This window comes from Bufo bufo, chromosome 1, assembly GCF_905171765.1.
Source record: "Bufo bufo chromosome 1, aBufBuf1.1, whole genome shotgun sequence".
NCBI classification, from domain to species: Eukaryota; Metazoa; Chordata; class Amphibia; order Anura; family Bufonidae; genus Bufo; species Bufo bufo.
In genome coordinates, this window is record NC_053389.1 from 384,115,902 (window position 1) to 384,140,460 (window position 24,559).

The 24,559-nt window shown below is 42.9% G+C and overlaps 1 protein-coding gene and 1 long non-coding RNA gene across 3 annotated transcripts in view; one reads left to right on the forward strand and one right to left on the reverse strand.

The window, feature by feature from the left end:
- Positions 1-24,559, forward strand: part of DBN1 (drebrin 1) — a 144,836-nt gene that overhangs the window by 28,660 nt on the left and 91,617 nt on the right. The window lies entirely within an intron of this gene.
- Positions 1,207-5,994, reverse strand: LOC120977523. Its single transcript, XR_005773916.1, has 2 exons — positions 5,765-5,994; positions 1,207-1,285 (listed from the first exon to the last, which is right to left on the reverse strand). It is a non-coding gene; the product is annotated as an uncharacterized LOC120977523 (long non-coding RNA).

Here is a 24,559-nt window from a genome sequence, read left to right on the forward strand (position 1 = left end):
CTCTTCTATCAGCTTGAATCAGTCGGCCCATTCTCCTCTGACCTCTAGCATCCACAAGGCATTTTTGCCCACAGGACTGCCGCATACTGGATGTTTTTCCCTTTTCACACCATTCTTTGTAAACCCTAGAAATGGTTGTGCGTGAAAATCCCAGTAACTGAGCAGATTGTGAAATACTCCGACTGGCCCGTCTGGCACCAACAACCATGCCACGCTCAAAATTGCTTAAATCACCTTTCTTTCCCATTCTGACATTCAGTTTGGAGTTCAGGAGATTGTCTTGACCAGGACCACACCCCTAAATGCAATGAAGCAACTGCCATGTGATTGGTTGACTAGATAATTGCATTAATGAGAAATAGAACAGGTGTTCCTAATAATTCTTTAGTTGAGTGTATATCATCATTACATTCACACATGTAAAGTTCATTCTGTTCCAACAATTCCTTCTTGCTGCGTCATTTTATTTTATTTTTTTTGTCAATGAGTGTATTTGACATACTGGCTATTTTATTTTGAGAAGACCCCTTTTTAATGCAATTCTGGGTGGGTGGCTTGAAAGTTCCACCATTTATGTAACTGAATGCCTAATAGTTGTGTACATCTGCTTTGGATATCTATTATTTTAAAAAAAATACATGCTAACACATGTTTTTGTGGTTTGTTTTCTGAAAAACAGATATACTTTTCACTACTTTCATAGAAAACATATGTAGACCTAAACATAAATCTGCCCCATTGAAGCCTGGGAATATAGCACAGTACAGTAAATGGCTGAAGAGTCAGCGTAAGATTCTAGACCCTATGCAATATAATCGGCTCATTATAAGCTTACGTTCCATCCATAATGTGGGTGTTTGGTCACCTATATTAACAACGCAAATGGCAGATTATTCCCCAACTTAAGTGGTTTACGACCAGATGTAGATGGCAGTTATTGTATGGGTACAATAGATGGATTTAGATATGGGTCTACTCTGAGAAGATACACGGCACTTGTCTAGTCAGCATTTTTATTGTAATGAAGATGCCTAAAAACTGTTGGAAACATCTGACTCTGCTAGGAGGTGGGTGACTGTTGGTACCCATGGTAAGGTTGATTTGAATAAGTATGTTTGTGCCGCATTCTTAATTTAGTTTTTTGCTTATACAAAATAAGGGCCCTTTTACAGGTGAACAAAAAATGAAAGCAATGTTAAAGCAAGATTGTTTTTCTTGGTCGGAGTTGAAATTTCTTGTTGACCTTCCTTCCCTCCTGAATTGTCTTCTAACATCTAGAAGATGCCTGTTGACACGAGGGGATATAATGCAATAAACATTTATTTTCAGGTCATTGTAAAACATTTGATAAATAACAAGTGACCAAATTCTCACTGATTGTGCAATGGCCAATCATTAGTCACGTTTGCTAAAACTAGGCCCATTTTTATCTAGGTGTTCCTATCTTGTTTCATTGTCCACTCATTTTATACAGAACCAAGAGCTGAGCTTCTACCAGCTGTCTGAAACTGTCAACTGGACACAGGACACATAACCATTAACAATTTAACAATTGCAGTAATTGCATTACACACATGGATGCAAATGGCACCATTCAATACATAACATTTTACTTTATAACAATCAGTTAATAAATAAAGACAGACAACCTTTGTGGAATGAAATGGCCGCAATGCTTTATTAAGGGTAACCTCAAATTAGGGTTGTTGCGGGTATCGAAATTTCGATACCCAATCGATACTTTTGTCCCGGTATCGATACGATACCGGGATTTCCGTTTTTTCGATACTGGGCTGCGCTTCTGCGCAGTCTAGTATCTCTGAACATGAGCGCGCTGCTATCGGCGCGCTCATGTTCTCTCTCAGCAGCACGGGGAGAAGGAAGCTGTCCTCCCTCCCCCTGTGCTGCTGCCGCTGCCACCAATGAGAAGAGAGGGGCGGAGGAGGGGCGGCAATGAGAAGAGAGGGGCGGCAATGAGAAGAGAGGGGCGGCAATGAGAAGAGAGGGGGTGGAGGAGGGGCGGCAATGAGAAGAGAGGGGCGGAGGAGGGGCGGGCGCACTGCGCCACCAATGATAGGATTACTATCGGAGCGATGGGAGGAGACATCAGCTTCACTAGTGGGCGTTCCTTTTCCCTGCGCTGCGATTGGACAGCGCTACAGCCAGGGAGAAGGAACGCCCACTAGTGAAGCTGATGTCTCCTCCCATCGCTCCGATAGTAATCAGCAGCATGTGGAGCAGGAGAGGAGACAGTAATGGGGCACTGCGGGCGAACGGAGCGGCGCCCAGGACTAAATGGTGAGTGCTGAGACATCGCTGGGCGCCGCTCTGTGTGGCCTAATAGTGAAAGTCTGGACTCATATACAGTAGTCAGTCTTTAACACATACAGGAGGCGGGTGCCGGCAGCAGAATCGCATTGCCGGCACCCTGCCCCTGACAGGGAGCTGCGATCAGCGGCAGTTAACTGCCGCTGATCTGCTAGTACCCGCCTCCTGTATAAAGGGGTAAAATCATTGGTGGTGCAGTGTGCCCCCCCCCTCAATCCCCCCATCCCATTAAAATCATTGGTGGCACAGTGCGCCGGCCCCTCTCAACCCTCCAGTATTAAAATCATTGGTGGCAGTGGCCACAGGGACCTCTCCACTCCCCCTCATTGGTGGTGCAGTGGCAGCTTCTGATCGGAGCCCCAGCTGTGTAAGCCTGGGGCTCCGATCGGTTACCATGGCAGCCAGGACGCTACAGAAGCCCTGGTTGCCATGGTAACATCCCTGATGCTGTGTGCACAAAGCACAGAGCAGCAGGGACAGTGTGGAGTCCTATTCACCCTGATAGAGATCTATCAGGGTGAATAGGAAAAGGGATGAAAGATCCCAGGTTCTAGCCCCTAAGGGGGGAAATAGTTATTAAATAAAAAGTGAAAAAAAAAACACTAAAATATGAAGTATAAATCACCCCCCTTTTCCCAATTTCACATATAAAATATATAAATAAACATATTACATCGCCACATCAGAAAAGTCCAAACTATTAAAATATAAAAAAAAAATCTAGGTGGTGAATGCCGGAACAGAAAAAATAAAATAAAAACTGCGCGATTCGCCATTTTTAAAAATGAGGAATGCACGTGGCTTTTTTTGTTTATTTTTTTCGCGTGGTATCGAATGGTATCGAGTATCGCAATACTTTTTCATGGTATCGAAACCGAATCAAAAATTTGGTATCGCAACAACTCTACCTCAAATACATATTCCAGTAATTAACTGGACCACAATTAAACCAACAGATCATCAAATTAAGCAATCAAAATTGTAACTAAACACCAAAGTCCCCTCAGCAATAGCTGAGTGACACAGCCCCTCTAACAAAGCAAAGCGACAAACATTAACATAGGGAGGGAGGGCGGGGCGATGATCCGGTCTTCACAACTGGCCCAGAAGCGCCGCCGCACCTGAAATATAAAGCCCTAGCACTTCCCGCCACAGTACTTGCCACCAACCAGGGTCCCCCGACTCCCCTCAGCAACAGCAGCGGGCCAACCAGCTGAGAGCCCAGCTGTCACTAATGTAAACAGGCAACCCAAAACAAGTATCCTGAGAGAGAGAGAGAGAGAGAGAGAGAGAGAGAGACACAAAGGCAGCCATACAAATAATGTAAAACCACATAAATGTAAGGTACCATTGCCCCCATGTGTCCCCCAAGCTAAACGCTCCGGGGGTCCCTCTCATTCATTAGTGCCTAAAACACAATGATATGTAAGTTCATTCTGTGTACAATATGTTTGTCACAATACAAAAAATATAATATCAGTTTGGATGGAACTGATTATATTTTTAAGTGTGATAAAATTGTGAACAGGAGACCTTGGAGTTAACCAAGCACAATAGAACACATGGAAAAGTGTTGGATGCATTAATGATGTCCTTCTTGGTGAAAGTAAAATGGCCACAGGTTTATTAAGGCTTAGGAAAACATAGAGAACCTTACAAAACAGTTAAGAGCCTTCTCTTTGATTTTGCCGCTCTTGATGTTGGCTGTCTTGTCCAAGGTGCACATGTGAGTCTTTCATCCCGTGACCAACAGTATAGCTTTCTCCTCTGCCAAGCTGTGACACTTATGACTCAAAAGAGGACATGAGAATATTTTGGTGAGCATGCATACTGTGGACAGAGGAAGATCACCTTTGATGTCTTTAAATTAAATTGTCAGGAATTAAATGACAAGATAGGTATTTCCCTTGACATTTTTGATTAGTATGGTTGATGAACAGTGACTAGAAGTCTTCCTACTGGTCTACATGCAATGTCTGGCAGATGTCCTCTTCTTAGCAATCAGAGATGGCAAGAGTTCATCTGTTTGGTTTTCTTTCAGTGATCTTAGCTAGCATTCAGAACTCATAGCTCACAGATGCTTGGTGATCTTCAGTTGTCTGCCACAATTAATTGGCGGAAATGCTACCAGTGCAACAGATGACCATGGAACAGATGACAGTGCTGGTTGCTTGTAATTAACCACATTTACTGCACATGGCTCTGCTCAATCCCTAAAGCGATTAATAATTTACTAGGGGGTGCATTATATACTGTTATATACTGGTCAGCTGCTTGGCTCATTATAGTGAGGAGTGAGGATTTAAAATTATTGCACTATTGCCATATACTGTGTGTCCCTCACTTTACATATAAGTAGCCTTCAAACTCAATAGAGTTCTTAGGCTGCTTTCACATGGCCATGTGTAGTCCATGAAACATACCCCGAGTGATGGCTTCATTTCCTGGACCGACCGTAATTTGAAATCACTGGATCGTGGTGAACTACTGGTATATTGCTATTCGTTCCTGCATAATGGGACAGTAGAACCACAGTTGGGATAGGACTCGCAGCATGTTCAATCACTATGTTGCTGTGAGTTCAGGTTAGAGAAACTGTGGTTGGTCCAGGAAATAAAGCCGTCAAATGGAGTATGTTTAATGCACAACACACATCTATGTGAAAGCAGCCTAAGCCATATAAACATATGAGTATGTAAAATCCCCTTCAATAAGCTATATTCCTGTGGATAGGTCATCAATTTTATTTCCCGGGTATCCCCTTTAATGACCTATACTCAGAATATTAGTGACCTATCCTATCGGTGAGGGTCTGACACCCCGCACCCTTACCGATCAGTGGTTCCCTGCAACCTGTTGTGCTGGATATTTGGATATTAATGATCTATCCTAAGGACTGGTCATCAATATTTGGAGCCTGGAAAACCCCTGTAAAGTGAACCAAGAAATGCCATGGTACTTGGTACATTGAAATGGACACAATGCTGGGAAACCAATGAACACAGAAATTTTTAGGTCCTTGTTTATGTTGATGAAAAATGTTATGTTTATGTCGATGAATGTTAACTGTAAGTTATATTGGCAGTCACTGCATAACTGTGGATGGGTAACCTGCGGGGATGTTGGAACTGGTTCATTAGTATGATACTGAATCAGTTTATGTATGCACTGTGTGAGTACAAAAAAAAAAACAATGACTTAAAGGGTTTCTGTCACCCCACTAAAGTGATTTTTTTTTTTTTGGGCTAGTTAAATTAGTTATATAGCGATATATATTAAAATATAATAGTGTTCCTTACTTTGATCCAGCAGTTTGGTAGTAGGGTGACAGAAACCCTTTAAGCAATTTGTTCTCTAGTGTATTTTTTTTTTGGGAGCACACATATTTTTGTGATTTATGAAGCTGTATACATTAGTGGAAGCATAGTTTTCATACCTTGTATAGTTATAGTGTTCCGCCAGGGACTGAAAGCCCTGAATGATTCCAGAACTGCCACGTCATTAGAACATTCCTGAAAGAATAGGAGCACAGGCACTATCACAGTTAGCTTCCGGCAAGCTTGTGTGGCATCCCTTTTGTTCGCACTGCATGATGTGCCATGAGAGGTAGACGTGGCTGATTTTGATGCGATCATTCTTCACCACAAAGGGCTGGGGGATGCTGGACACTTTTGGACCTTGTATCTAATAATTTATGCTGGCACTGTTTCCTTAGAGAGTGAGGATTTTATTACGGTAAATATTGCTCAATAAACCAAGCTCATGTGGTGTTACAGGTCTGAGTATATTTATGTTATTAAATTTGTTAGGGTGTGAACACTTAAAGGGAATGTGACATCAGAAAATGACCTGCAGTTAAAGTCACTTTTTTATGTTTAACATATTTTTTTTAATAATTTTGATAAGTTTTTATTTTTTATTTTTCATGTCCCTTTTAATACTTAAAGAGGACCTTTCACTAGATTAAAAAATCTAAACTAAGTATGCTGACATGGAGAGCTTACTATTATCCCTGGGCGCCGCTCCGTTCGCCCGGTATAGCCTCCGGTATTTTCACATGTTCGGCTCCACCCAGTGGAACCTGCCGGCGTCTCCTTCTCCCAGGCTGTAGCGCTGGCCAATCGCAGCTGGATGGGTGGAGCCTAACATGTGAAGATACCGGAGGCTATACCGGGTGAACGGAGCAGTGCCCAGGTATAACAGTAAGTGCAGGGGGATCCCTGGGCGCCGCTCTCCATGTCTGTATAGTTAGTTTAGATTTTTTAATCTAGTGAAAGGTCCTCTTTAAACTAAAACATAAAATCCTGCAGTTTTTGCACTGGCCACTATGTCTAATAATTGGCGCCACTTCTTGGTTTGTACAGATCGCTTTACTGCAGTTAACTCATTCTAATCCTGCCTGTAATTATATCACCTATGTGAATGGAGGATCCTGTCTTAATAGGTGATTGTCAAAGCTCATCTATTCTTTCCTTGTACAATGACTTCTGCACAGGTCTCAGAGCATGCCTAGAAAACTCTCCTATATACCGTAAGTCAATGAGGTCCCCTCCTGACCATTGTGTCCATGGCCCATGGGGCTGCCATAAAGATTTTTTTTTTTTTAATGCTGTGTAAATGCTGTTAAGAATAATCATGTTCAGTAAATAAAATAAATTATACAATTAGAAAATAAAATCAGATTAGAAAAAAAGAAATGTTACTATCTGGTTTTAACTGGCAGATTAAAAATTTTGGCGACACATTTCCTTTAAAGGGGTTGTCTCACTTCAGCAAATGGCATTTATCATGTAGAGAAAGCTAATACAAGGCACTTACCGTATTTTTCGCCCTATAAGACACACCGGCCCATAAGACGCACCTAGGTTTTTGGGGAGGAAAATAAGAAAAAAATATTTTTAACCAAAGATGTGCTTTTGGTGGGTTTGGAACTACTGGGGATCTGTGGATGGCACTATTACTGGGGATCTGTGGATGGCACTATTACTGGGGATCTGTGGATGACACTGTTATGGGGGGATCTGTGAAGGACACTGTTATGGGGGGATCTGTGAAGGACACTGTTATGGGGGGATCTGTGGATGATGCACTGTTATGGGGGGATCTGTGGATGACGCACTGTTATGGGGGGATCTGTGGAAAAGACTGTAAGGCTCCATTCAGACGTCCGTATGTGTTTTGCGGATCCGTGGATCCGCAAAACACATACGGACGTCTGAATGGAGCCTTACAGGGGGGTGATCAATCACAGGGGGGTGATCAGGGAGTCTAATATGGGGTGATCACCCCCCTGTCATTGATCACCCCCCTGTCAGGCTCCATTCAGACATCCGTATGTGTTTTGTGGATCCGCGGATTCGCAAAACTCATACGGACGTCTGAATGAAGCCTTACAGGGGGGTGATCAGGGAGTCTATATGGGGTGATCAGGGGTTAATAAGTGACGGGGGGGGGGAGTGTAGTGGTGTTTGGTGCTACTTTACAGAGCTGCCTGTGTCCTCTGGTGGTCGATCCAAGCAAAAGGGACCACCAGAGGACCAGGTAGCAGGTATATTAAATGCTATTATCAAAACAGCATCTAATATACCTTTAAGGGGTTAAAAAAATCGGATCTACAGCCTGCGCTCGCAGTTCCTGTGAACGCGCGCGCCTGTGTGCACGCGTTCACAGGAAATCTCGCGTCTTCACTCGGAATAACAGGGCCGCTGCAAAGACGCAATCCTGCGTACGGCGGTCCTGTAGTGGTTAATAAGATTCAGCCCTTAGCAACCAGTCTGCATAAAACTGCAATTTCACTATTCAGTTAAGATGGCTGCCACTGCCATCACCCTGAGGCTAATCCCACTTGCCCTCACTAGCCAGCAACAATAGCCCCCCAAAAGTGTCAGTAACCAGAGCCCTTCCCCCTAAAGGGTTAATCTCCTGCAGCACAAAGGGGTCCTCTTACCACATGTTGCTTTCATGTATACACTGAGCAGATTGCAGATCTCCCTTCCCTTGTCTGCGCTGCTTCCACTCTGCATTCTCCAGCTCTGCTGAGTGAGGGAGCGTCTGCCAAGCGCAGGGACAGGGAGAAGTGCACACAGCCCAGGCACTGTTATCAGCTGATGGGGAGGACCTGGCTTTAATCATTTACTTACAGTCCCTGGCTGTCAGTAATGTGATCTTGCACGCAGCGTGCTCAGTCCTTGAACAGATAGACGGAACATGCCTAGCAACCCTATTTTAAGCACCGGTAAAAGTAGGCAGTACAGGGAACAAAAATGTGGAATTAAGGGGTAATTGAATGCACAGTGAAAAGATGAAATAGGGCCACAAAGATGACATTAATCACCACAATCCAATACTCCAAAAAAAAAAAAAAAAAAATACGACAGTTAACCTTTAAGGTAAAAAATTCCTTCCTGACTCCAATCAGGCAGTCAGAATAACTCCCTGGATCAACAACCCATCTCTACTAGCTATAGCCTGTAATATTATTACACTCCAGAAATACATCCAGGCCCCTCTTGAACTCTTTTAGTGAACTCACCATTACCCCTTCCTCAGGCAGAGAGTTCCATAGTCTCACTGCTCTTACCTTAAAGAATCCTCTTTGTTTCTGTACAAACCTTCTTTCCTCCAGACGCAGAGGATGTCCCCTTGTTACAGTCCTGGGGATAAATGGATGATGGGAGAGATCTTTGTACTTACCCCTGATAAATTTATACATAGTTATTACCATATTTTTCGCCCTATAAGACGCACCGGCCCATAAGATGTGCCTAGGTTTTAGAGGAGGACAGTAAGAAAAAAAAAAATATTCATTAGATCTCAGATCAGGCCAGCAATCAGACCCTCAATGTTATTCAGACCCCCATGCCATTTATGAGCCCCCATGCCAGTTATCCCCATGCCAGTTATGAGCCCCAGTGCCATATATGACCCCCCCCTCCCCCATGCCATTTATTATGCCCCCAGTATGAGCCCCAGTGCCACAGAGCAAATAAAATAAAAAACCCACTTACCTCTCCTGGTTCTGGACACCGCTGCTCCTCCCCTCCAGAGCGCTCTGTCTTCTTCCTGCTGTCGGCTGTGCTGTGACCCGGTGCACACAGCGTGAGGTCACAACTCACACTAACACTGTGCGCAGCCTTCATAGCCGAGGACTAGGAAGCGGCGAGTACAGAGCCTTCATTGCTTCCCGGTCCTCCGGTAATAATGAGCGCTTCCAAAATGTGAAAAAAATCTTTTTTTCTAAAGTGAATAACCCTAATTTTGATAAGCTTTCAGGGTACTGTAGTCCCCCCCCATTCCAGTTATTACTTTAGTTGCCCTCCTCTGAACCCTCTCCAGCTCTATTTTTGTCTTGTTCACAGGAGCCCAGAACTGTACACAGTACTCCATGTGTGGTCTGTCATGATTTGTAAAGTGGTAGGACTATGTTCTCATTATGGCATCTATGCCCCTTTTGATGCAACCCATTATCTTATTGGCCTAGGGAGCAGCTGCCTGGCATTGGTTTCTACAGCTTAGTTTGCTGTTCACTAAAATTCCTAGGTCCTTTTCTTAGTCAGTGTTACCCAGTGTTTTACCATTTAGTATGTACGGGTGACTTGACTTGCATTATTCCTTCCCATGTGCATAACCTTACATTTGTCAGTGTTAAACCTAATCGGACACTTATCTGCCCAAGCCTCCAATCTATCCAGATTCCTCTGTAGCAGTATACTGTCCTCTTCAGTGTTAATTACTTTACACAGTTTAGTGTCACCTGCGAAAAAATTTATTTTACTGTGCAAGCCTTCTACAAGATCATTAATAAATATATTGAAGAGAATAGGGCCCAATACTGACCCCTGTGGTACCCCACTAGTGACAGTGACCCAATCTAAGTGCCATTAATTAACACCTTCTTCTGTTTTCTATCACTGAGCAAGTTAATTACCCACATACAGACATTTTTTCCCAGTCCAAGCATTCTCATTTTATATACTAACCTTTCATGCGGTACAGTGTCAAATGCTTGAGTCCACATATACGACATCCATTGATTCGCCGCTGTCATGTCTAGAACTTGCAGTATTTTTTGCCCTATAAGACGCATCGGCCCATAAGATGCACCTAGGTTTTAGAGGAGGACAAAAGGGAAAAAAAAATTTTCATTAGACCTCAGATCAGACCCCCAATGTTAATCAGACCTCAGTTGACAGCCCCAATCAGACCACCAATGTTAATAAGACCCTCAATCAGACCTCAGATCAGACCCCCCAGGCTCCTGTCTGCAGCCCCCAGCCTCAGATCAGATAAAATAAAAAATCCACTTACCTCTCCTGCTCCGGACACCGCCGCTCCTCACCTTTGGCACTCCTCCTGCTCTTCCTGCCACCGGCTATGCTGTGAACTGAGGCGCACAACGTGAGGTTACAGAGTGCCCTCACGCTGTGAGCAGCCACATTACAGCCGACAACTGAGGACCAGGAAGTGGTGAGTACAGAACCTTCACCGCTTCCTGGTCCTCCAGTACTAATGAGCGCTTCCATAATGGAAGCGCTCATTAGTATTCCTCCCATAAGATGCAGGGACATTTTCCCCCCACTTTGGGGGGGGGGGGGGGGGGGAGTGCGTCTTATAGGGTGGAAAAATATGGTATCTCCTCATAGAAACTGATTAAATTTGTTTGACATGACCGATCCCTCATGAAGCCATGCTGATAAGGCGTTATATGCTTATTTTCATTGAGGTAATCCAAGATACATGTAGCATCTCTTAGAAAACCTTCAAAGAGTTTACCCACAACAGATGTTAAACTTGCCGGCGTACAGTTTCCAGGTTCTGTTTTTGGACCCTTTTTGAATATTGGCACCACATTTGCCAATCCTGTGGAACACTCCCTGTTAGTATAGAGTCCTTAAATATCAGAAATAAGGGTCTGGCTATGCCATTACTTAATTCTCTTAGGATACGGGGGTGTATGCCATCTGGTCCTGGCGATTTGTCTATTTTAAGCTTTTTAAGATGCCGCTGTTCTTCTTCCTGGGTCAGGGCACTTTTAATGGGGAATATACTTTTACATTCTATATTTTATCTGACAGTTTATTTTCCTCAGTGGATACAAAATATTTACCATATTTTCCGGCGTATAAGACGACTGGGCGTATAAGACGACCCCCAACTTTTCCATTTTAAAATATAGGGTTTGAGCTATACTCGCCGTATAAGACTACCCCTGAATGCCCAGCCCTCCCTGTCTTCAAGACGATCTTCTCCAGTTCAGGGAACTGACTGGGATCTGTGGATGGCACTGTTATGGGGAGGGAAATCAGTGGATGACACTGCTATGGGGAAGGGGGATCAGTGGATGACACTGCTATGGGGAGGGGGGATCAGTGGATTACACTGCTATGGGTGGGATCTATGGATGAAACTTTATAGCATCTTATGCTATATGTGTCATCCACAGATCCACCCCATGACAGTGCCATCCACAGATCCCCCTCCCCATAACAGTGCCATCCACAGATCCCCCTCCCCATAACAGTGCCATCCACAGATCCCCCTCCCCATAACAGTGCCATCCACAGATCCCCCTCCCCATAACAGTGCCATCCACAGATCCCCCTCCCCATAACAGTGCCATCCACAGATCCCCCTCCCCATAACAGTGCCATCCACAGATCCCCCTCCCCATAACAGTGCCATCCACAGATCCCCCTCCCCATAACAGTGCCATCCACAGATCCCCCTCCCCATAACAGTGCCATCCACAGATCCCCCTCCCCATAACAGTGCCATCCACAGATCCTCCCCCTCCCCATGACAGTGCCATCCAAAGATCCCCCTCCCCATAACTGTGCCATCCACAGATCCCCCCTCCATGACAGTGTCATCCACAGATCCCCCTCCCCATAACAGTGTCATCCACAGATCCCCCCCCTCATGACAGTACCATCCACAGATCCCCCTCCCCATAACAGTGCCATCCACAGATCCCCCTCCCTGACACTCAGAGTATACATTTATTAATTGTAATCTGTAACTTTAACTTTAAATGAGCGCTAATGTCTTTACTAGGGTACCTTACTCTCAGCTCCAGTAATAGGCAGTGCGGGTGGTGCTCACTGACTGACGTCACGCGCCTGCGCCGCCTAGTGGGAGGGGCAGGCACGTCACGTCAGTGAGTGAGCGCCGCCCGCACTGCCCATTACCGGAGCTGAGAGTAAGGTACCCTAGTAAAGACATGAGCGCTCATTTAAAGTTAAAGTTACAGATTACAGTTAATAAATGTACTCCTGTGAGCGGCGGGGCCCTGTATATTCTAACCCCCAGGCAAGCGTCCCCGTCACCATGGGAACGCCTGGGGGTTAGAATATACCATCGGATCTGAGTATACCCGGTGTATAAGACGACCCCCGACTTATATAAATAATTTTTTGTGTTAGAAAGTCGTCTTATATGCGGGAAAATACGGTAATAGCTTTGCTTTCTCCTCATCGCTCTCTGCAACTCCCCCCTCATTACTCTGTAGAGGGCAGACACCGTCAGATTTATACTTTTTACCATTTATAGAATTGAAGAACATTTTAGGGTTAGTTTTGCTCTCTTTGGCAATTAATCTCTTGGTCTCTAGTGTGGCTGCTTTTGTTTTTTACATATTCTATTTTTTTCCTTAGTTTTTCAGTGCTTCCTCGCTACCCTCCTGTTTTTAGTGATTTAAATTCTTTCTTTTTGTCATTTATTGCTTTCTTTACAGTTCTATTTATCCACATTGGTTTCTTTTTGTTCCTTAACCTTTTATTCCCATAAGGTATGTACCTCTCACAATGAGATTTTAGGATGCTTTTAAAAATATCCCATTTTGTCTCTGTATTTTTATTTTTGAGGAATTTGTCCCAGTTAGTTAGGCCATTTAGCTTTTTTGAAGTTTGGTATTTTTGTTCCTCTCTGTAGAAACGCTCGTTTGAAGGATAATTGGAAGGTTATTACTTTATGGTCACAATTTCCCAGGTGTCCCCCAACCTGCACATCTGTTGTTCTGTCAGGCCTATTGGTTAATACTAAGTCCAGTATGGGTGTCCCTCTAGTCGGGTCCTGAACCAGTTGGGAGAGGTAATTGTCTTTGGTTGTTGCCAAGAACCTGTTTCCTTTATGAGATATACAGGTTTCAGTTTGCCAGTCTATATCTAGGTAGTTGAAGTCCCCCATAATAACCACCTCATTATGATTTTCCGCCTCATCTATCTCGTTTAGTAGCAGATTTTCTGTAGACTCTGGTATATTAGGTGGTTTATAGTAAACTCCTATTAGTAATTTATTATTGTTTTTGCCTCCATGTTTTTCTACCCACAGTGACTCCACATGTTCATGTCCCTCACTTATATCTTCCTGGAGTGTGGGCTTTAGACAGAACTTTACATAAAGGCAGACCCCTCCCCCTCTCCGGTTTTGGCGATCCTTTCTAAACAGACTGTAACCCCATAAACTGCCCAGTCATAGCTATTATCCAGCCATGTCTCAGTTATTCCCACTATGTCATAGTCCTCCTCACACATCACTACAGGGAGTGCAGAATTATTAGGCAAGTTGTATTTTTGAGGATTAATTTTATTATTGAACAACAACCATGTTCTCAATGAACCCAAAAAACTCATTAATATCAAAGCTGAATATTTTTGGAAGTAGTTTTTAGTTTGTTTTTAGTTTTAGCTATTTTAGGGGGATATCTGTGTGTGCAGGTGACTATTACTGTGCATAATTATTAGGCAACTTAACAAAAAACAAATATATACCCATTTCAATTATTTATTTTTACCAGTGAAACCAATATAACATCTCAACATTCACAAATATACATTTCTGACATTCAAAAACAAAACAAAAACAAATCGGTGACCAATATAGCCACCTTTCTTTGCAAGGACACTCAAAAGCCTGCCATCCATGGATTCTGTCAGTGTTTTGATCTGTTCACCATCAACATTGCGTGCAGCAGCAACCACAGCCTCCCAGACACTGTTCAGAGAGGTGTACTGTTTTCCCTCCTTGTAAATCTCACATTTGATGATGGACCACAGGTTCTCAATGGGGTTCAGATCAGGTGAACAAGGAGGCCATGTCATTAGATTTTCTTCTTTTATACCCTTTCTTGCCAGCCATGCTGTGGAGTACTTGGACGCGTGTGATGGAGCATTGTCCTGCATGAAAATCATGTTTTTCTTGAAGGATGCAGACTTCTTCCTGTACCACTGCTTGAAGAAGGTGTCTTCCAGAAACTGGCAGTAGGACTGGGAGTTGAGCTTGACTCCATCCTCAACCCGAAAAGGCCCCACAAGCTCATCTTTGATGATACCAGCCCAAACCAGTACTCCACCTCCACCTTGCTGGCGTCTGAGTCGGACTGGAGCTCTCTGCCCTTTACCAATCCAGCCACGGGCCCATCCATCTGGCCCATCAAGACTCACTCTCATTTCATCAGTCCATAAAACCTTAGAAAAATCAGTCTTGAGATATTTCTTGGCCCAGTCTTGACGTTTCAGCTTGTGTGTCTTGTTCAGTGGTGGTCGTCTTTCAGCCTTTCTTACCTTGGCCATGTCTCTGAGTATTGCACACCTTGTGCATTTGGGCACTCCAGTGATGTTGCAGCTCTGAAATATGGCCAAACTGGTGGCAAGTGGCATCTTGGCAGCTGCACGCTTGACTTTTCTCAGTTCATGGGCAGTTATTTTGCGCCTTGGTTTTTCCACACGCTTCTTGCGACCCTGTTGACTATTTTGAATGAAACGCTTGATTATTCGATGATCACGCTTCAGAAGCTTTGCAATTTTAAGAGTGCTGCATCCCTCTGCAAGATATCTCACTATTTTTGACTTTTCTGAGCCTGTCAAGTCCTTCTTTTGACCCATTTTGCCAAAGGAAAGGAAGTTGCCTAATAATTATGCACACCTAATATAGGGTGTTGATGTCATTAGACCACACCCCTTCTCATTACAGAGATGCACATCACCTAATATGCTTAATTGGTAGTAGGCTTTCGAGCCTATACAGCTTGGAGTAAGACAACATGCATAAAGAGGATGATGTGGTCAAAATACTAATTTGCCTAATAATTCTGCACGCAGTGTAATTCCAGTTCACCAGTTTTATTAGAGTACTTTCAGACTAGCGTTATTCTTTTGCGGCATTGAGTTCCGTCCTAGGGGTTCAATACCGGAAAAGAACTGATCAATTTTATCCTAATGCATTCTGAATGGAGAACAATCTGTTCAGGATCCATCAGGATGTCTTCGGTTCAGTCTTTTTGCCTTTTCAGGATGGAGATAATGCCGCAGCATGCTGCAGTTTTTTTTCCCATTGACATGCATTAATGCCGGATCCGGCCCAGAGTGTTTCGGCAAAATGGATCCGGCATTGCGGTCTGCGCATGCTCAGACCGCAAAAAATGTGAAAAAAATAAATGCCGGATCCGTTTTTCCGGATGACACCAGAGAGACTAATCCGGCATTTAAATGCATTTGTCATACGGATCAGGATCCTGATCCGTCTGACAAATGACATCAGTTTGCATACGTTTTGAAGGATCCGGCAGGCAGTTCCGGCGACGGAACTGCCTGCCGGAATCCTCTGCCTCAAGACTAAGTACCCTTAGTCAGGCTTCTGGCATTAGTATACATACAATTCTAGAGGTTAATTATAAACTATGTTACTATGTAGATGTGGTCCTCTTTTGTGATGAAGTATTTTCATTGCTAAGGTAACTGATAAATATAACTAAGAGGATTGTGAAGATTAAAGGCTTGTTTCCTGTTTTTATTATATAATTTTCCATCTCCCTTATTAATTTATTATGCAGTTGTAGGGAGGCTTTATATGCACATTCAGTGGATATGGCAAAGACATACTGATGGGGAATCTAGATTGTGAGCTCCACTGGGCACAGTGAGTGATGCTAATGTCTGTAAAGAGATGCAGCGTATGTCAATGCTGTATATGCGAGTAAAATAATATGGCCTGAAATCCGCTGCACAGTACACATGTATTACTGCAGATTTCACTCTGCATCCATAATATGCCTGCTGAAGAATGGCTAGCTGCTGCATTGAGCATGAACCAACTAGTGTACAGGCAACGACCTATAATGCCACATTGGAAATGAAAGATAAGCAGCCATGACGAAGGACTACTTAGGTTATCAGTGTGTAAGCTGGGTCTTTTCCCATCATTTGCATTACAAAAATATTAATAAAGAAGACAGGTTTTTAGGCAATTTATTGGAGTACTGGTCATTGTTGGAAGTTTTGTGTGGATGTTATATCAATGGCACCTAGGGATTGCCGAGAAGAGCACCAGGACAATGTGAGCGCCCTTCAAATTTCAGTTGTACATAGGCTGTTCCTACCCCTCTGGCTAACATCTAATTGCCTGGCTTACCTGTGTTGTGGGTCCCTTTTTTGTTTGTGGAGGCAATTTATACCAGGATATTGCATACATAGCAATTGACAGGTATAAGGTTGCTATTGAATTTGCTCCTGTTTTTCCCTCCTATTTTGCCCTTCTCTATTAATATTTATGGAGGCCTCCAGACATGAATGTATTTAGAATAGTCCAGCTGACTTGTAATATACACAGTGAGGGGAGTGTATCAACTTTATTACCTCAGAATACTGGCGTACAAAGTCTAAACTTATGCTACCAAAATTGCTACTTTTCTACCTCTTTTTTTGTCACTTTTATAAAAAGTGAGCTGAGGTACGCAGAAGAATGTGGGCAGTGGGTGGGACCTCTGCAGTATAACCCATTTAACATTAGCAGAAATCTACACCAGCTTCCTAGCTGTTGTAGACTTATCTGTGGTCTACAGCGCTCCTGGCGATGCGGTAAGGTTACCTCATAATAATTCTAGTGCATCATATTCAGTGGGGTTTTCTATAAAGACTGGTGTACAATACAGCAGTCAATACTTATTGGGGAGATTTATCAAACTGGTGTAAGGTAGAACTGCCTTAGTTGCCCATAGGAACCAATCGAATTCCTCCTTTCATTTTTGACAGCTCCTTTGGAAAATAAAGGTGGAATCTGATTGGTTGCTATGGGCAACTAAGCCAGATTTCCTTTACAGTTTGTTAAATCCCCCCAATATTGTGTTGTCCTCCCAGTTTCAGTTTATGGACCATTAAAAATCATAATCTGTCTCCTTGAACCCAAAAAATCGGTAGTAACTCAGTGGCTTGTTACTAAAATATCTTAAGGTTCCATTACAAAAATCTTACAAGGACATCTAAACCATGTGCGTCATGGCCTGTGCCATTTTTTTATCAAGTGCTGGTTGCAATGCTGGTAAATATATGACTGAATATTTGTTAATAAATAACCCTTTTAAGTTAGTGTAAATGATGGAAAGTACTGGCAATGCTGCAGGGCCTAATACCTAACTAACACAAAGCAGAGCAGGGAACACACAGAGTTTATGGTGTTTAACGCCTTTCCCTCCAAATCAAGACAAAAGCTGATCACTTATTTGAGGTTCCAATGCAACCAGAAAAGCCACCTCCACTGATCTGAACCCACCACCCAGAAGCTGTAAAATCTGATCGGATTGAATAAGCATTATGCATGATGCATAATTTACAAGTTTTGCTGAATCTTTTCCCACGTAACTATATATCAATCTGCTCAGCTCCTTCTGCTCACTGTATTTTAGGGACTACTTCACATTTCGTATTTTTCACCCCATAAGACACATTCTCCCCCCCCCCCCCAAAAAAAAGTACATCTTATGGGGCGAATACTAATGAGCACTTCCATTATGGAAGCGTTCATTAGTATTGGAGGACCAGGAAGCTGTGAAGGCTCTGTACTCACCGCTTCCTGGTAGTCGGCTGTACTGTGGCTGCGCACAGTGTGAGGGAGGCTCTGTGACTTCACGCTGTGCGCCCCAGTTCACAGCATAGCCGGTAGCAGGAGGAGCGGTGGTGTCCAGAGCAGGAGAGATAAGTGGATTATTTTTTTTCTTATCATCCTCCTCTAAAACCTAGGTGCGTCTTATGGGCCGGTGCATCTTATAGTACGAAAAATACGGTATTTTTTTTTCTTAAAGACTTGTATATAAAATATTATTATGTATTTTTAATGCTGTTTTTAAAGCTTTTTGGAGTCATTTTTAAAAAATCTTGTTAAATTTTATACATGCTCTTGTGGGGAAAACAGAAAAACACTAGAAAAAAAAAATCATACCTTGTGAAAAATACACCATTGACCGTAAGAATGCCAGAAACCAAAGTGGTGTGTATTTAGACTTTAGTAAATAATAAAAAGAAAACCCAATTATACTGTAGCTTCACAGTGACTTGGCATGTGTGATGCCACCTTGCATGGGTTCCCACTGCAAAATCGCATACGATACGTACATCTAATTTTTCTGTTTAAGGGAGGAGCCTTCATTTTGATGATAAAAAATGTGAATGTAATTTCTTGAGACATTATAGAATTTTTTTTTTCTGGCCTTATCAATAATTATCAATGATTTTAGGGTAAAATATTTCTATAATGTGGCATGCTATATTTTTTTCCTGTTGGATCAGATATGAATCCAACGAGAGAAAATCTGTTTTAGGGCTCATAAACTTGTATGTAATGTGTATAATTTTTTTCGGGTGCATTGAAACCAGTGGTTGGTTATTCGGTACAGCTATTGTGGTCAGTTTTACCCTTTCTGATGTTTGTCCCATTTTTATGTTTTTAATCATGTATTTTTTTGATTGTCTATTTAATAAATTGATGATTATATTTAAATATTACATTGGGCATGGTGTCTTTGTGCTCCTCTGTGGAGCATCTTTGCAAGTTTGGTGTTTAAGCACACGCCCACATGGTTATGAGGCTATGTGTTGTATCTTGTATGTAATGTGGCCTTGTGAATGAGCCGAAATAGTTACAGCTGAATTTTCAGAGCTATATGATTATATTTATATATACACTGCTCAAAAAAATAAAGGGAACACAAAAATAACACACCCTAGATCTGAGTTAATTAAATATTATTCTGAAATACTTTGTTCTTTACATAGTTGAATGTGCTGACAACAAAATCACAGAAAAATAAAAAAAATGGAAATCAAATTTTTCAACCCATGGAGGTCTGGATTTGGAGTCACCCTCAAAATTAAAGTGGAAAAACACACTACAGGCTGATCCAACTTTGATGTAATGTCCTTAAAACAAGTCAAAATGAGGCTCAGTAGTGTGTGTGGCCTCCACGTGCCTATATGACCTCCCTACAACGCCTGTGCATGCTCCTGATGAGGTGGCGGGCGGTCTCCTGAAGGGATCTCCTCCCAGACCTGGACTAAAGCATCTGCCAACTCCTGGACAGTCTGTGGTGCAACGTGACGTTGGTGGATAGAGCGAGACATGATGTCCCAGATGTGCTCAATTGGATTCATGTCTGGGGAACGGGCGGGCCAGTCCATAGCATCAATGCCTTCGTCTTGCAGGAACTGCTGACACACTCCAGCCACATGAGGTCTAGCATTGTCTTGCATTAGGCGGAACCCAGGGCCAACCGCACCAGCATATGGTCTCACAAGGGGTCTGAGGATCTCATCTCGGTACCTAATGGCAGTCAGGCTACCTCTGGCGAGCACATGGAGGGCTGTGCAGCCCTCCAAAGAAATGCCACCCCACACCATTACTGACCCAATGCCAAACCGGTCATGCTGGAGGATGTTGCAGGCAGCAGAACGTTCTCCACGGCGTCTCCAGACTCTGTCACGTCTGTCACATGTGCTCAGTGTGAACCTGCTTTCATCTGTGAAGAGCACAGGGCGCCAGTGGCGAATGTGCCATCCTGGATAAGCTGCACTACCTGAGCCACTTGTGTGTGTTGTAGACTCCGTCTCATGCTACCACTAGAGTGAAAGCACCGCCAGCATTCAAAAGTGACCAAAACATCAGCCAGGAAGCATAGGAACTGAGAAGTGGTCTGTGATCACCACCTGCAGAACCACTCCTTTATTGGGGGTGTCTTGCTAATTGCCTATAATTTCCACCCGTTGTCTATCCCATTTGCACAACAGCATGTGAAATTGATTGTCACTCAGTGTTGCTTCCTAAGTGGACAGTTTGATTTCACAGAAGTGTGATTGACTTGGAGTTTCATTGTGTTGTTTAAAGGGCTTCTGTCAGCCCACTAAACCATTTTTTTTTTTTGTTTACTAATAATCCTTATACTGCGAGCTCTGCATAAATAAGTTAAATAATCATTTTTGTTCAGTAGAATTTGATAAAATGCGATTTTTTTATAGATTTTTATATATTTTTTAAATATGCAAATTACCTTGCTACCAGCAAGTAGGGCGGCTACTTGCTGGTAGCAGCCGCATCCTCCGATCCTAATGACTCCCCCTCCGCATTGTGATTGACAGGGCCAGGGAACGGAATCATTCTCTGCTGGCCCTGCCTGTTAGCATTCAAAATCTGGCGCCTGCGCTGTGGCCGTACGTATCTTCAATCTGCGCAGGCGCACTGAGAGACGGCCACTCGCTCGGCCGCTCCATCCTCAATGCGCCTGCGCCGATGACTTCACATCTACACCCGGCGCAGGCGCATTGAGAAGCGAGCGGCCGCCTCTCAGTGCGCCTGCACAGATTGAAGATACTTACGGCCGCAGCGCAGGCGCCAGATTTTGAATGCTAACAGGCAGGGCCAGCAGAGAACGATTCCGTTCCCTGGCCCTGTCAATCACAATGCGGAGGGGGCGTCATTAGGATCGGAGGATGCGGCTGCTACCAGCAAGTAGCCGCCCTACTTGCTGGTAGCAAGGTAATTTGCATATTTTAAAAATCGCTTTTTATCAAATTCTACTGAACAAAAATAATTATTTAACTTATGTATGCAGAGCTCGCAGTATAGGGATTATTAGTAAACAAAAAAAACAAACGGTTTAGTGGGCTGACAGAAGCCCTTTAAGTGTTCCCTTTATTTTTTTGAGCAGTGTATATATTTTATGTTTCCGTAAGTAACATTTCCTGCATCTCGACTGGAAGAAAATCTAATGAATTGTTCACTACTTATTTCTTTATTGTCAGAATAAATGAAAATATACTTTAGATATGATGAACTATCTTTAAAGTGTAACTGTCATTTAAAAAAATATATTATAATGTATAGGAGCAAACATACCGACCATTTTTGTAATGTACCTTGATTACTGAAATCATAAATATCTATTAGAAAAATAGCTCTAAAGTGACCCATTTTTAGGCTTGGCAAAGCTCCTCAGGTCCATATATTTTGGGGCATCGACACAATTCTAAGACTTTTGGCTCTCTACACCACCACAATTGATTTGAAATGAAACTAACAAGATGTGCTTTAAACACAGACTGTCAGCTTTAATTTGAGGGTATTTACATCCAAATCAGGTGAACGGTGTAGGAATTACAACAGTGTGCATATGTGCCTCCCACTTGTTAAGTGACCAAAAGCAATGGGACAATTGGCTTCTCAGCTGTTCCATGACCAGTTGTGTTATTCCTTCATTATCCCAATTACAATGAGCAGATAAAAGGTCCAGAGTTCATTTCAAGTGTGCTATTTGCATTTGGAATCTGTTGCTGTAAACTCTCAAGATGAGATCCAAAGAGCTGTCACTATCAGTGAAGCAAGAATACAAAAAATCTGCAGCACTCGTCAGTGTGATAAATCCAAGGTGGTTTATTCCATATACAGCAAGGTGGTGCACCACCTTGCTGTATATGGAATAAACCACCTTGGATTTATCACACTGACGAGTGCTGCAGATTTTTTGTATTCTTATTCTGACGTTGGGATCACCAGCCAGGGTCCCCATCCGCGTGCACCATCACCTTTAAGGTATTTTTTCTAATGGCCTTCCCTTATGCGGGACAGTAGTGCTGCCAAACCTTTTTGTATATCGTATCAGTGAAGCAAGCCATCATTAGGCTAAAAAAACAAAACAAACCCATCACAAAGATGGCAAAAACATTAGGCGTGGCCAAAACAACTGTTTGGAACATTCTTAAAAAGAAGGAACGCATCGGTGACCTCAGCCACACCAAAAGACCCGGAAGACCACGGAAAACAACTGTGGTGGATGACCGAAGAATTCTTTCCCTGGTGAAGAAAACACCCTTTACAACAGTTGGCCAGATCAAGAACATCTCCAGGAGGTAGGTGTATGTGTGTCAAAGTCAACAATCAAGAGAAGACTTCACCAGAGTGAATACAGAGGGTTCACCACAAGATGTAAACCATTAGTGAGCCTCAAAAACAGGAAGGCTAGATTTGAGTTTGCCAAACGACATCTAAAAAAGCCTTTACAGTTCTGGAACAACATCCTATAAACAGATAAGACCAAGATCAACTTGTACCAGAGTGATGGGAAGAGAAGAGTATGGAGAAGGGAAGGAACTTCTCATGATCCTAAGCATACCACCTCATCAGTGAAGCATGGTGGTGGTAGTATCATAGCGTGGGCATGTATGGCTGCCAATGGAACTGGTTCTCTTGTATTTATTGATGTGACTGCTGACAAAAGCAGCAGGATGAATTCTAAAGTGTTTCGGGCAATATTACCTGCTCATATTTAGCCAAATTCTTCAGAACTCATTGGACGGCACTTCACAGTGCAGATAGACAATGACCCAAAGCATACTGCAAAAGCAACCAAAGAGTTTTTTAAGGGAAAGAAGTGGAATGTTATGCAATGGCCAAGTCAATCACCTGACCTGAATAAGATTTCAGCATGCATTTCACTTGCTGAAGACAAAATTGAAAGGAAAATGCCCCAAGAACAAGCAGGAACTGAAGACAGTTGCAGTAGAGGCCTGGCAGAGCATCACCAGGGATGAAACCCAGCGTCTGGTGATGTCTGTGTTCCAGACTTCAGGCTGTAATTGACTGCAAAGGATTTGCAAGCAAGTATTAAAGAGTGAAAGTTTGATCGATTTTATGATTATTTTTGTCCCATTACTTTTGCTCCGTTAACAAGTGGGAGGCACATATGCAAACTGTTGTAATTCCTACACAGTTCACCTGATTTGGATGTAAATACCCTCAAATTAAAGCTGACAATCTGCAGTTAAAGCACATCTTGTTCGTTTTATTTCAAATCCATTGTGGTGGTGTATAGAGCCAAAAATCTTAGACTTGTGTCAATGTCCCAATATTTATTGTACATAACAGTGGAGACTTCCTAACACTGACTGTGTTATGTAAACAGAAGACAGAGGAGCATTGCTAAGGTTCAAAATGGGCCACTTTAGAGCTATTTTTCTAATAGTAATGTACGATTTCAGTAATTAAAGTATATTCCAAAAATGGTCAGTATCCCTGCCCCTACACATTCCAAAAAAAACAAAAACGTTTGTTACACTATAAGATCGGTCTCCAATATCATATTGGTACATGGCAACCCTGCTGATTAGATGGTCACAGCGGCCACCAGCAGCCACCTCCATTCTGTGAGCTGAATACGTCCACTACACAGTGGACAGAGCCTTCTGCTTCCAGCTCCTCTACTCTGCTGGGTGACTAGTTTATGGGTTGCCAGGTGTCTGACCCCCACCAATATATAGAGCCAAGACAGCCTCTTTAAATATACATCCTATTGACAAACTCTGATATAGCCAGTAATACAGTGAAGACGTATATGATGCATCTTCATATGACCAGCTTTGTTCCATGTTGATTTTTAACAATTTGTTCTGATGTTATTAGTGCCGAACGACATTTCTTTTCTAATCACTTCTCGAGAAAACATGGAAGCTGAGCTTGTAACATATGATGCTGAACTCGGATGCCAAGGATTTGTTCAGCTCCTCCCTTTACCATTTCTTTGGAAGTGATAATTGTATGTGTTTGGCTATTAAAAGGTCGCAGCATTTACTGCTGTACAAATGACTCGCTGCGTCGTAACCTTGCCACAATGTATATCCTGTTTTTAGATTTTCTCTACACTCTTATACTTAGTGCTTGTAGCCAATCCATGAGTTAGCCTCCCACCTTTCCCTTGGCAGCGTCTGATGCTGACAGTCTGTCCGATTTACAGCATTTGAGCCAAGCACTCTGATGACAATAGTAGTGCTGGCAGTGCAACATTTCTCTGTAATGACAGTGCCAGTGTGGGCTGGATCACATACAAGGTACTGGAATGAAATAGCAGCAGGACAGTTTTTTTTTCGTATAAGGCACATTATATTCCACCCCCATAAGTAATTATCCTTTACACTGATTA